The following is a 12,602-nucleotide window of genomic DNA, read 5'->3' on the forward strand; positions in this document are numbered from 1 at the left end:
GATCTGCTGGGATTTGCCCACACAACCGTCTCCATGTTTAACAGAAAATGGTCAGAAAAAGAGAAAATATCAAATGAGCAGCAGTTTTCTGGGTGAAAAGGCTTTGTTGATGCCAGAGGTCAGAGGAGAATGGTCAGACTGCATTGTGCTGGTAGGAAGGTGGTAGTGACTCAAATAATGACAACCAAGGTATGCACAACAGCATCTCTGAACACACTGCTTATAAAGACTTGAAGCAGATGGGTCACAGCAGCAGAAGACCACACTGGCCACCACTCATATCAGCTAAGGCTGCAATCCACACTGGCAGACCAAATTTGGTCAACAGGAGGTTGGTATGGTAGTGTCAAATTTTGGCATGAACAATCCATCCACCAGTATCAGGCTACTGATGGCTGATGGGTACTTCTAGCAGGATAATACTAGTGTCATAAAACTCAGATCATCTCAAACTGGTTGTTGTACATGACGATGAGTTCACAGTCACCATATTGTAGATGTGATTGAACGGGATATTCACATTATTGATGTGCAGCAGACAAATCTGCAGCAACTTTGTGATGTTATCATGTAAACACGGAGCAAATTCTAAATTAAATAAAGTGACCAGTAAGAGTATTCATTGTCGTCCTATGGTTGTCACAACAATTTTTGTTAAATAAAAGAACAAAAGGTGTGAATGCAGTGTTGCTCAGTTCCATTTGAATGCATGTGTACATGTGAACGTGTGTGGAGCCATAGTGTAAATTGCTGATGGGTGTGTTCCTGGCTCCAGCTAAGAGGAATGTGAGGTGTGGTTGCCAGCGTTGCCCAACACAAAGTAGCTCGGCGTTCAGTGGGACCTCTATGGCAACCACAGGCTGTTTAACCAACACTCAGTCGTCTCTTCTTTACAGGAGACTCTAGGTTTATGTGTAGGTGTGCCACAGTGTTTTCACACTGCAGGAAAATAATGTGATCTCTTGGAAAGACTTTACTCACTGTTCCTCACAGGCTGAGATCAAAGCTTAGATTTATGTGTTCAGATTTTATAGTGACTATGCAACCATTTCTTGCCAACAGGACATCCCCATTCAAAAAAAATGCTGTGCTTATTCTTCCTCTTCTTTGATGTTTCAGCTTTGCTGTGCAGCATGGTGTGTAGGGTTTTTCAAATTCAGCCTTGGAAAGAGAAACTTCCAGTATATTTAAACAAAGACTGTATATAAAAGATGGGTGTAGCCACTATGATGTCACCTGTTGGTTTCTAGAATCTGTGTTTTGAATGCTTTGTTTGAGTGTTTTGGCCACTGCCATCTGTTGTGTGTTTGTGTGTGTGTGTGTGGCTGTAGTTCAAGAGGCAAAGAAAAGAAAATCCTCTGCTAATTGGAAGGTTAGTGGTTCCTTGGCTGCTCTATTCTGCATAACCTTGGGCAAGATACTAACCCCAAGTTGTTCTCTGATGTGTCAATTGGAGTATGAATGTGTGTGAAAGTTAGATGGAAAGCACTCAAGCATAGAAACAAGTGTTTGTGTGAAGGGGGGAATGAGGCATGTTGTATAAAGTGCCTTGAGTGCTCATGCAGAGTAGAAAACCACTATATAGAAGCCAGTCCGTTTACTAATAGCATTTTTTGTCCAATATTTGAACAAAACTGTAACTGTACCAGCACCAACTTTCAACAACAAGGACATGTATACAGTGGTGAGGTGTGTGGTGGGATTACATCAGCTCTTCTTGTTTGCAGTGGTGATGCACAGATTGACAGATGAGGTCAGGCAGAAGTCTCTGTGGATTATGCTGTTTGCAGACGACATTGTGATGTGTAGTGAGAGTAGAAAGCAGGTGGAAGAGAGCCTGGAGAGGTGGAGGTATGCAGTGGAGAGAAGAGGAATGAATGTCTGTGAATGAGACGGAGACAGGTCGAAAGGTGAACACACAAGGGGTAACGATAGTGGAGATAGATACCATCCAAAGCAACAGAGGTGAAGAAGAAGTGAAGGGGGACATGCAGTCTTGGTGTGACAGAAGAGTATGGTAGATGGAGGTGGGATAGGGTGAGATGGAGCAGATGATCTTCTGTGGTGATTCTTAAAGGAAGCATCCAAAAGAAGCTGATGATTTGGACGAAACACTGGAGCGATAACTAATCAGTGCTAGCAACACTGTGTAGCTAGCTGACAGATGCAATCCACAGGAATACATGTCAGATAATAAATACCAAAATTTCACTCATCAAACGAAAGACTTTTTGGGTGATCTGTGCCTCATAACAGCCTGTGTTGGTAGTGTAAATGGTAAATGGACTGGTTCTTTTCTTCTCTACTAGAGCACTCAAAGCGCTTTAAAAATATGTATTTGTAAATATGTATTTTGATATAACAGAAAATACATCAACCATACAGGTGTTATGAAGGGAATATTTAATTTTGTTTATTTTTATTAATTTTTTTTTTTTTTGGGGGGGGGGGACGCAGTTTAAAAAACTTGTTTAAAACGAGAAATTATAATTGCTATTTGTCAGGCAAATAACAAACTGAATTCATGTTTTTCAACCCAAATCCTGACTTCTCTGAATCAGTGAAAAATTATTTGAGCATAAGACTCAATCACTAAAATCTTATTTCCTTTTTTTCAAACAGTGAATTGGAAAATGAATGAATGGCAGCAAAAATTATATTAAAGCATTAAAAATATTATCTCAGTTAAAGAGCTTGTACATACTGGTGGACACACAATTACAAAAATCATTCTGGTAATTACCAATACTGTTCATTTATAAACTTTACAGCTGACTGGATGGTGGTCTTATGATTTTGTTTAGCATTGTATGTAAGGAACTAAGATATATACATATATATGTCACTTAATGTCATCAGAGGGAGAAGGTGGTAACCACAATGTCCCCAGGGAAGGAAACATTCCTGAAATAGTTGCAAAAGCTGCCCATGGTGCATTGCATTTCCCAAAATGGTGTCAAAGACAGAGAGTGAGTTCGTTCTCATGCCTCTCAAAAATGTTCTCGTGGATTTCTGCCAGAGAATGTAACGTTTAACCAGCTCAAACCTTCGCTCCTCCCTTCCCGGGCGACTTTGCGTGAGTCAGCTGGGCTCATTACGCACGTTCCGGTGTGCTGCAGGTGTAACTCGGGCCACACCCACAAGGAAACTCCTGTCAGGCAGACTCAGCAGGCTGTCAGTCGGCATCAGAGCACCGCAGAAAGGAGGAGGAACAGGTAAGAAGCTCATAATTTACCAGGAACACTTGTTGGAGTTTAATGGGAGCGCTTTGGTACAGCTTTTTTTGCTGACACTGATTTCGGGTGAGAAATGCGCTGCTTTCACTTAAGAGAGTTCACGGCTATTTTCCTCAAACTGGATCGCAGAAAAACTAGTCTTTTTTTAAGGATAGGGCTGAGGAACAGATAATCCAGCTGATGCAGGGAAGCACAGAGACTGCTTCAGGTCAAAACTGTGCGCAAAAATAGTCTGCGGCAAATGGAGATGCAGGCTTTCATACATTCAGCCAAAGTACATAGTAACATTCCGAATGATTGATTTAGCATGTAGATCTTCAAATAATGAATCTTGAGACAGGCATTGTAAACGGAGAGAAGGTACCGTACAGTTTGATAATCCAATTTCCAATCCAATTTTATTTATAAAGCACTTTAAAATACCCAGCACAGGACCAAAGTGCTGTACAGAAAATAAGTTAAAAACAATAGAATAAAAGAAAACAGCACAAATGAATCAATATAACACATAATACATAAAAATTAAAATAGCCCTATATTAAAAAAGAAAACAAGATAAAACAGCACAGAATCAACTAAAAACAACTAAAATAAAAATAAATAAATAAAAACCAACATCTCATGTGGTGTCAAAGGCCAGGGTAAAGAGCTGCTTTTTCAGGAGTGACTTAAAAACGGGTAGGGAAGACTGTTAAGAATAGGCAATTAATATGGTGATTGAAGAACTATGAAGTAGGATTAAAGCTACTGTTGTTCCAGGAGCATTATGTAAGAGCTGTTCAGAGTTATCAGCATTAGTGTGATAATGTTACCAGAAATCAATAGTCCTCAACTTTTGTGGCCCGCCTTACTGCAGTCTGTGTTTGAGCTTGAGTACTTTTCATGGTGCTGGTATGCAGGTTGTAATACCTGTAGTGTATTAATACTGTGGAGAAACGTGTAAGTAATGCAGATACTTAAAAAAAAAAAATTTTTTTTCAATACAATATTAAATACTTTAAATTTGATTATAGAATGAAATATAAAGTGCAATTGTGTAGCATCGTATTATACAAAGTCAGCGTGGACTCAAAAGTGGTTACTACAGGCTTGTCCTTGCTTTGTATCATGTTAATGAAACAACCTAAAATTAGGCGCTGGGCTCATTCTCACTGTTGAGCTACATTACACATTTCAGTGTTGAAAAACTTGACTGACATGCAAAGAGCCTTGACCTCGGTCTTTTCCAACACCTTCAGGATGAACTGGAAAATCATGTGGAAACCTTTTAGGAGTCTGAGCTAGAGGAGCATTTAGTGTCTGTGGCTTTGGAATGACAGATTCAGTTTTCATGTGTATTGTGGGTGTGCTGTGTGCAGTTTGTGTCTACATACTTATGGCCAGAAAGTATAGTGTGAGGAGTTTATACTACCTTCCATGAAATCTCAATGTTGTAAAGTGGCATGAAAATATAAGTTTTACAGTTTCTTATCCACCATAATAGTGACTTTAAGCTACGTCTCTGCAAGATCAAACTCGTGTCAGGCATTGACAATAAAATTCCTTTTTCTTTTTTTAATACTGATGATATCTAACAGTTTTCATTTTCTCAAGAGTACTCTGCCCCCTGATAAGAGGCCAACAGAGATGAGATGTTATCTTTATTTCAGCTGGGTGGAGGGCGCTATGTGAACTTTTACTGACTCCACGTGGAGCTGCTGTGTTACTTAACACTTAATTAGTAATAGTCACAACAACAATAACAACACCTAACCAAACCATGCTGTTCTTAACTGGGTCTCTACCCCTGCATGCCTGTTTGGTTGAAGAATTAAGTTGGGCGACTGATTACAAGCTGTGATTGTTTGTGTGGGTGTGTTTATGTGCGTGTGTGTAATCACAGTAAAACACAGTCCTGGAGACACCAACAGTAGTGAGAACTATGGCAGTTTTAAGCCAGAAGATACAACAGGCTAGAGAGAGCAGTGGTTGTTAGGCTAGTTCTTCTGTGAAATAGTCGCCACAAATCGATATTATTTTATCACATTAACAATAATTAAAGGAATAAGTGAGTTCCTATAGCCATTGTGAGCTTATATCTTTGTATTTTTTTTCTAGTTTCTTTTGTTTTTAGCTTGCAGGCCAGCGAGCGTGTTGCTACGCAGCTACTTTTACAGCCTTGACAGCTAGCTTAAGAAGCAGGGATATTAGTTATACATGAGTTGCTTTAAAGGGTGACGTCAAGCACATACAATTAATTATTATATTTCTGAAAGTTCTGTTTTCTCACATATGTTGCAAAATGTAGAAAATGTCAGCCTCACAGAGATGTGCTAGCAGGCTAAAATGAAGTCAGCTTTACGCAGTTATGTGTTAAATATCGGTGTTGTTGTCCTGTGTTCAGAATGTAAAATGTGCTTTCTAAAGCTGGTTTTTCACAATTGTCTAAGGAAAATTGCAGTCATTCATGTGTAAATGTTTTCTTGGCTGAAGAATGCAGAAACTATTGCCAGCTGTTAGCATTACTGATTTTCTTGCTTAGCTAAAGTATCTTTGTATTAGTTCACTTTCCATGTCTTTATCTTTCATTCCATCTTTTTCTGTTCTGATCACCCTCATCTCCTACACAGCTGTGCTTTTTCGTTCACTGTTATCTAACATATTTTTTACTGTTACTCTCAATTTTGCACTATTTTACTCTTGACTCTTCAGTTTTTAGTGTGTGTGTATATATGTTTTTTTGTTTTTTATTTTTTTAATTTTACTTACACTGTGTAAATGATGACTTGGATTTTCTTGCATGCCAGAAGTTAAGCTTTTTAGTTTTGTTGTATATAGTACTCTAGTATATGTTACATTATTTTTTGTACATGCTTAAAAAGCTGCCAAAGCTTTTAGCTTACACTATATATGTGTGTGCGCGTGTGTGTGTGTGTGTGTGTGTGTGTGTATGTATATGTTCTGATATATATATATATATATATATATATATATATATATGATGTGTGTATGACATTGATTCATTTAGTCTAGACACAATGTACATGACAATATGTACATGTTTTTAAAAAGGGTTGAACCAAGGCAATGACTGACCCAACACACCCCACAAGGCATTAGTCATTGCATATTGTGCAGCAGTATTTCTCTCTTTTTCTATGTCAAATTTTGACTTAATCCCTTTTCTCACTGAGAATGTTCCAACAATTCATCATACCTCTCTCTGTTTCAGTCACCCTTTCTCCCCTTTCACTCTCACCCAGTTCCTTTGGTTTCTTAATACCACTTTCTTATCTTTTGGATGTTTCAGTTTTTCCTTTTCATCAGTTTTTCAAACTCAACCATGTGTATGTATGGGACAAAAACATTTAGTTTAATCATGTGTAACAACTTCAACCTGTTTCTGTATCCAGCCTCTGTCCTTCGCACACCCATCCTCTCTCTCTTTAATGCGTTTTAATGGAACTACATTCTTTCACTTGACTCTAGCCCAGGCAGTTAACGAACCAGACCAACAAGAATACACAACTGATCTCTTTCACAGTTTTGCTCAGCACACACCCACCCTACACTCTCTCATTGCTCTCTCTCTCTTGCCTTGTCACTGTTTGTAATGGAGTAGAGATGGGTTAAAATGTTGTGTAAGTAAGTGTTAATGCAAGTCAAAGAATAACAGATTGTAAAAAAAAAAAAAAAAAAAAAAAAAAATCTCAAATTCTGTGTAAGATCTTTGCTGGATTTTTTTCCCTGTTTCTTAAGGGCATAAATTTCAGACACTGTTTATCTGTGGTAGATAATTTCTTTTCATAAGGAAGTGGAAGGATTGCCACTTCTCTTGTCCGATATTTGTCCAGTTTCCCCGAATGTTTTAAGGAAACACTGCACGCCATGCTGAGATACCACCTTTTGGTGTAAAAATAATATTTTTTCCCCCTTACACTGTATTATCTTTGCCATTTTTCCAGACATTCAGCTAAAGAAATGAGGACAAATAATGTGGCTAAAGATAGATTTCTGAATTGGTTCGTTGCTAAGTTGTCTGTTATGTATAGACACAACACTGGTTTATCCCTTGTGTTAAGTGCGTTTTTTATGCTTGAATGATTCATCGGTTAGTGTTGAGTGGCTTAACAAACAAAGAAACATTTATCCAAAAATGGTCAGGTACAATGACTGGAGTGAAATTGAGTGAAAAGGCAGCCAATGTTCAAATACAAAAGCTCAAAGATTGACTTTTTAAAAAGAAAGGCTCCTTGTAAGCAAAGAAAGAAATGAAGGATACTTTAAGACCTTTGCACAGGACTGTATGAGGAGACATTTTATTTAAATTATATTTAAATTCCTTATAAATGCACATTTGGATATCTGTTACAGAGAAACTTATCTAGCCATTAGATTATGGTAACTTAATTGCTGTTGACGTGGCCTTCACAGTACCTTTAGCTACATGCCAGTAACACGTTACAGTTGCTTACTACCCACAACACTTGGCCTACATCACAAACAGGTTAGCCGCATTAATTAAAGGGAATGGCTTTAAGAGAAATGTATCCTGTATCTATGGTTTCAGTTTCTCTAGTCAACTCACTGCCAGTGCACAAACCTAACTTTGCCAACACCATCATCAGCCCTGCAACCCACTGCACTCTTGGTGTCACATTTTTGCTAGTTTAACATTAAAATTTATGTGATGAGCTGATAATAATTTGGAGCTTTTGCATTTACAGTATAGTGTAAAATGTCTTTTTTGGCTTTCATAAATACAAAGTGCTGTTTGAGGGTTTAGACTTGGCTTTAGTTTAAAAATTACAATCAAGTAAAGCTTCATAGCAACATGGCTGAAACTCTGACAATTGTTTCTCATTAACTTTATTGGTAATGTTTATTTTGTTTTCTTCAAACTGAAAAAAGATATTATGGAAAGCATTTCTTAAACACTAACTAGGAAGTCTAATAAGGACGTCCAAGCAGTCTTAAAGAAGTAGCTCAAAGTGATGTTGAATTGACATCTGCAACATCAGTTTGACTTTCATTTTGGAGCATGCTGAACCTGATGTGCATTTACTGGACGAAAGTTTTCATCCCATCCTTGAAGTCTTGATCAAAAACTAAAATGATTTTTTTCAAGACATCAAATTAAAGAAAGAAAAAATGGTTTTGGGCAAATTATATAAAGATTAATAAGGATGTATATAATTTTCATCAGTGCTTTCTAATCCTGAACACATTAGCACTAAGGCTACATTCACATCACATGCTGATGTGGCCTGAATCGAGATTTTATAGCTCCAAATGACTGTGGGAACTAATAAATTACACATCAGAACTGGCTCACTTGGATACGTTTTCCTAGAATGTACTGCACAAGAGATTTACTAAAAACAAATGAAATTTAAAAAAAAGAAAAAAAAGAATATCAGTAAGGCCTGTATTGTGAACAGTTTCCCAAGCCCATTTGGGACAGTCTCATAGACGATCCCAACTTTCACAAAGCTGGGTGTGTGCGAGAATAATTGAGATTATAGATGATGTCATTGTTTTTAAGAAATATTTTCTCACCTGTAGATACAAGTCTTTGTGTGTGACTACTTCATTTGCCGAAACCTCCATTACCTTAACGTTTAGCTATGCCATTTAAGTAAGAATGATGACATCAGCATTCAGAAATTCACTTGATGTCAAATCTTTGGTGACAAGTTTTGACATTTTTATTAGAAAGGGCAGTTACAAATTTAAATTCAAGAATGTTTTAATCCATTTTTTTTCTTGAATTTTCAGGAAAAGGTTTATTTTATTTTATTTTATTTTCTTAAGGTAATATTCCAATCAAACATCCACATACTCAGCATTTATAATCAGTATTTTTGATCTTCTAAAGAAAGTAATTATGCACTTTTTCAGTGTCATGTTTGTGCACAGGTAGGTGAATGCAATTAGGTGACGAAAAACACCAAAGTGTCTTGTCTTATTGAGGTGCATTCCCATAGCTGTTATGCTTTTTTGCTCACAGTGCTGTCTGTCAGATGATATTCAAAGTATGTCTGTGTTTGCTGTCATTCTTCCTAAAGCTTCACTTGTGTTTGCAGAAGTGATTGTACATGTTCAGCAGCCTGACGGAGACAATATGTCAAATACCTGAACCTTAAAAACCATTACGTTGTCTTTTTATGCAGCTTAGTAATCATTCATTCTCCACTTAATGAAATGCACTTGATTAAAACAGTCTGACCGCCTGTATAACAGCAGATGTTTTGGCAGTGTGATGGTCTGTAGCTTTCAACTAACCACAGTCCTTCCAGGAGTAGATGTTCCAACATCTACTCCTGGGACGATTATGACAGTACAATTAGAAAAAACCTGATCAAGTGTTTCTTATTTCGAAGAGTTTCCGGGAGAAAACTTCCTTTCTTTAAGAAAAACATGGCAGTATTGTTTAGATTCATGAAACGATGTCCTTCAGACAGAGAAGACTGGTGTGGAGATGTTTGGCCAAAACCAAACACAGCATATCAACACCGCAAACTACTGCCAGCTGTCACTCAGCTGGCCATGATCTGCTCTGTGTACCAAAGTATTTTGGAGTCAAGTGTGAGACCAGCTATCTGACATGTTGGCCCCAATTGGGTCATTCAACAAGAAAATGATCCTAAGCACAACAGCAAATCTACAACAGAATGGCTGAAAAAGAAAAGGTGATGTGACGATCCGGTCAAAGTCCAGAGCTCAACCTGACTGAAATGCTGTGGCAGGACTTTAAGCAAACTATGCACAACCTCAATGAACTGAAGCGATGATGTAAAGAAAACAACCATAATTCCTCCAGAAATGACGTGAGAGACTGGAAAGGTCATATAGAAAGCAGTTACTCTAAGGTGCTAAATGTAGTTCTACAAACTGTTAAGTCATGGGTGTACTTAGTTTCAAAAAACTAGAATCTTCTTTTGGAAAGTTTGTGGAATGATAGCTCGGCTTCACAAAACAGTATAATTATTTATCTTCTATTGCCCCTAGGTTTACAACAAGCCACCTATTGTGTGCAACATTCATTCCTATTATAATCAAATGTCAAGCTGTCTGGTTTGGGAAACACCCCATAGTGGCATCTGGTGCCCATCAATCATTAACACAATGGAAGAAAGAATTTTTTATAAACCCCTGAAAGAAAAAAAAGAAGAAAAAAGATCTCTGTGCAGCTAGTCACTGTGGTTTAAAGAAATGTTCATTAATGACATTTAGTGTTGTGCTAGCTGCCTTTCTATAGAACAGATTGTTTGGTGGCTCAATAAAAGACGTGGAGCTACTGTGCATGTGTGAGAGAGAAGAGAGACACTGGGAAAAAAACTTATTTACTATTTCCATGAAGTGAAAATAAAGATGTGCTTATGCATTACAAATTACTCACTCAATTCATCAGTTTCACAACTCTAAGCCTGCAGTTCCAGGATGATTCAGTGTAGAAATACATCAAAATGTTAAAATAATGTTGTTGTTGTTTTTTTTTAAAAAACAACAACATTATTTTAAAAATACGGCATCTTAACATAAGGCTTGTTCTAGCTCACAATCTTTTAATTATGCACACACAGGAGTCACATAAAAGCATGACTGAATGTGACATTATGCCACAAACTGCAAGTCAACAGTGAATCATGTGAAAGCAGCAGGAAGGAGATGGTATGTTAGGAATCAGGGCGTGAGTTTTGAAGGACAAGATGAACGTACACACACACGCAGACTATTTGGTACCATGTTGTGATCTCCTCGTTTTAGTAACACTATGTAATTCAAATATTACTTTTCTTATTGGAGCTGCGGGTGGACTAGCACTGTGTGCTGGTATCAGTCCTGCAGGTAGAAACTCCCCTTTCTTTGATATATCTCTCGCATGACTTCACACTAGTCTAAGGTCAAGATGGCTGACTTCCTAGAAAATCACTTTCTTTCACTGAGCTGTTTATAACGCAGATAAGTTTAACCTGTCTTTCATAATGCCATTATTGCAGACTGCAGCAGCACCACTTTAACACAAACTCGAGGACTTCCTGTTCTTTTGTACTCACTTGGGTTGCAGGTATATGTGTCAGTAGTCACCTGCTTACAGTTTTCATGCTAGGTTAAACTAAGAGCCTCTCAGCTGTACTAATAATATTTAACATACAGACAAGGGCCATACCACTGCTGTGTTTTAATCAGGTGATACAGGGGAGAGTATCAACAAGCAGGGGCAGGGGACAAAGAAAACCATAATAAATGATGAAATGAATAAAGCGAACTGCTGTGTTGAATATACTGAAAACAGTAAAGCTAGTAGTATTTGCACTCTTAGCTACAGTTCATAGACCTACTTTAAAAAAAAAAAAGGTTTAATATCAAAATATACTTAAAGTAAAAATACTCTTCATGTGGAATGAGCCCTTTCAAATCTTATTGGATTGCAATTTTTTGAGGTATTAATGTGTACTAGCGAAAACCTATCATGGTATTCTTCTTTATTTTCATCGGTTACTGCATATAGAAAGACAGGAAAAACAGATGTTCATAAACACCAAACAAATACACATATTTCTTCTTTTTCTCCTTTTCAAGATATGTATTCATTGTAAAAGATAAAGTAATCAGTTACAGGTACTAATAGCCTCACTGTTTGAACACGTATTTACAACTCATTGTAGTTCCAATTTGGACATCACATTAAGTCGATTCCAGTTCTGTGTTCATGGGTCATCTGCAGATCTATGAATTTGCTTTCTAATGTTGTTGTTACCTTTTGTTATCATTACATTATATTAAAAATGTAGCTGTGTAACAGTGTAGCTTTCAGCAGTCACATTTCTTTTGTCTGTTGCCACTGTGGCTGCTGTTTTAGCAAAAAAGAAGTTTTAAAATCACTGACAGGGTAGTGATTTTAAGCTCTGTGGACACCATACAAACTGAATTGCTTTTAGAGATTATCAAAATAACTTACTATAATGCAATCCATTACACTATCCATTTGTAAATTCAATAAGAAGAAAAACTGCAGTACTGTATAATTTAGCTGAAGTGGGAAAGCTTCACATTCTGGTTCTAGAAACGTCGCTCTTTTTGCTGTTGATTTCCTTCCATTTCATCATCCTTTCCAAAGCTCACACTCGCCTCCATAACATAGTGCTCGGGCCAAATGGTTTCGGTTTGAAGGTCATGAGCGTGTTTTGGAACCCATTTTCTACATCTTGTAAATCCTTCCGCTAATGGACACCTGAGAGTTAATTATTCATCTACATCATTTAGAAACTGCTACAGAGCTTCTCCTCGAATGCATCTCAGTGCATTTTTGCATTTTATAGCTCCTTGTGTTTTGTTTTTGTTTTTTCACTGCAAGTTTTAATGAGTGTTGTTTTGCATTAT

General features: G+C 37.3%; 1 protein-coding gene across 1 annotated transcript in view; it reads left to right on the forward strand.

Annotated features, from left to right (window-relative positions):
• The first annotated feature begins 3,143 nt into the window (after nucleotides 1-3,143).
• Nucleotides 3,144-12,602, forward strand: part of LOC146570490 (uncharacterized) — a 56,551-nt gene continuing 47,092 nt past the window's right edge. The window contains exon 1 of the mRNA XM_085278936.1: nucleotides 3,144-3,215. The gene's annotated coding sequence lies outside the window, so the exon portion shown is untranslated. The remainder of the gene's footprint in view (nucleotides 3,216-12,602) is intronic.

The sequence above is a fragment of the Mchenga conophoros genome, linkage group LG7 (assembly GCF_057382185.1).
Source record: "Mchenga conophoros isolate Kocher_MC1m ecotype Shallow Benthic linkage group LG7, M_conophoros_male_GT1.1, whole genome shotgun sequence".
Taxonomy (NCBI): domain Eukaryota; kingdom Metazoa; phylum Chordata; class Actinopteri; order Cichliformes; family Cichlidae; genus Mchenga; species Mchenga conophoros.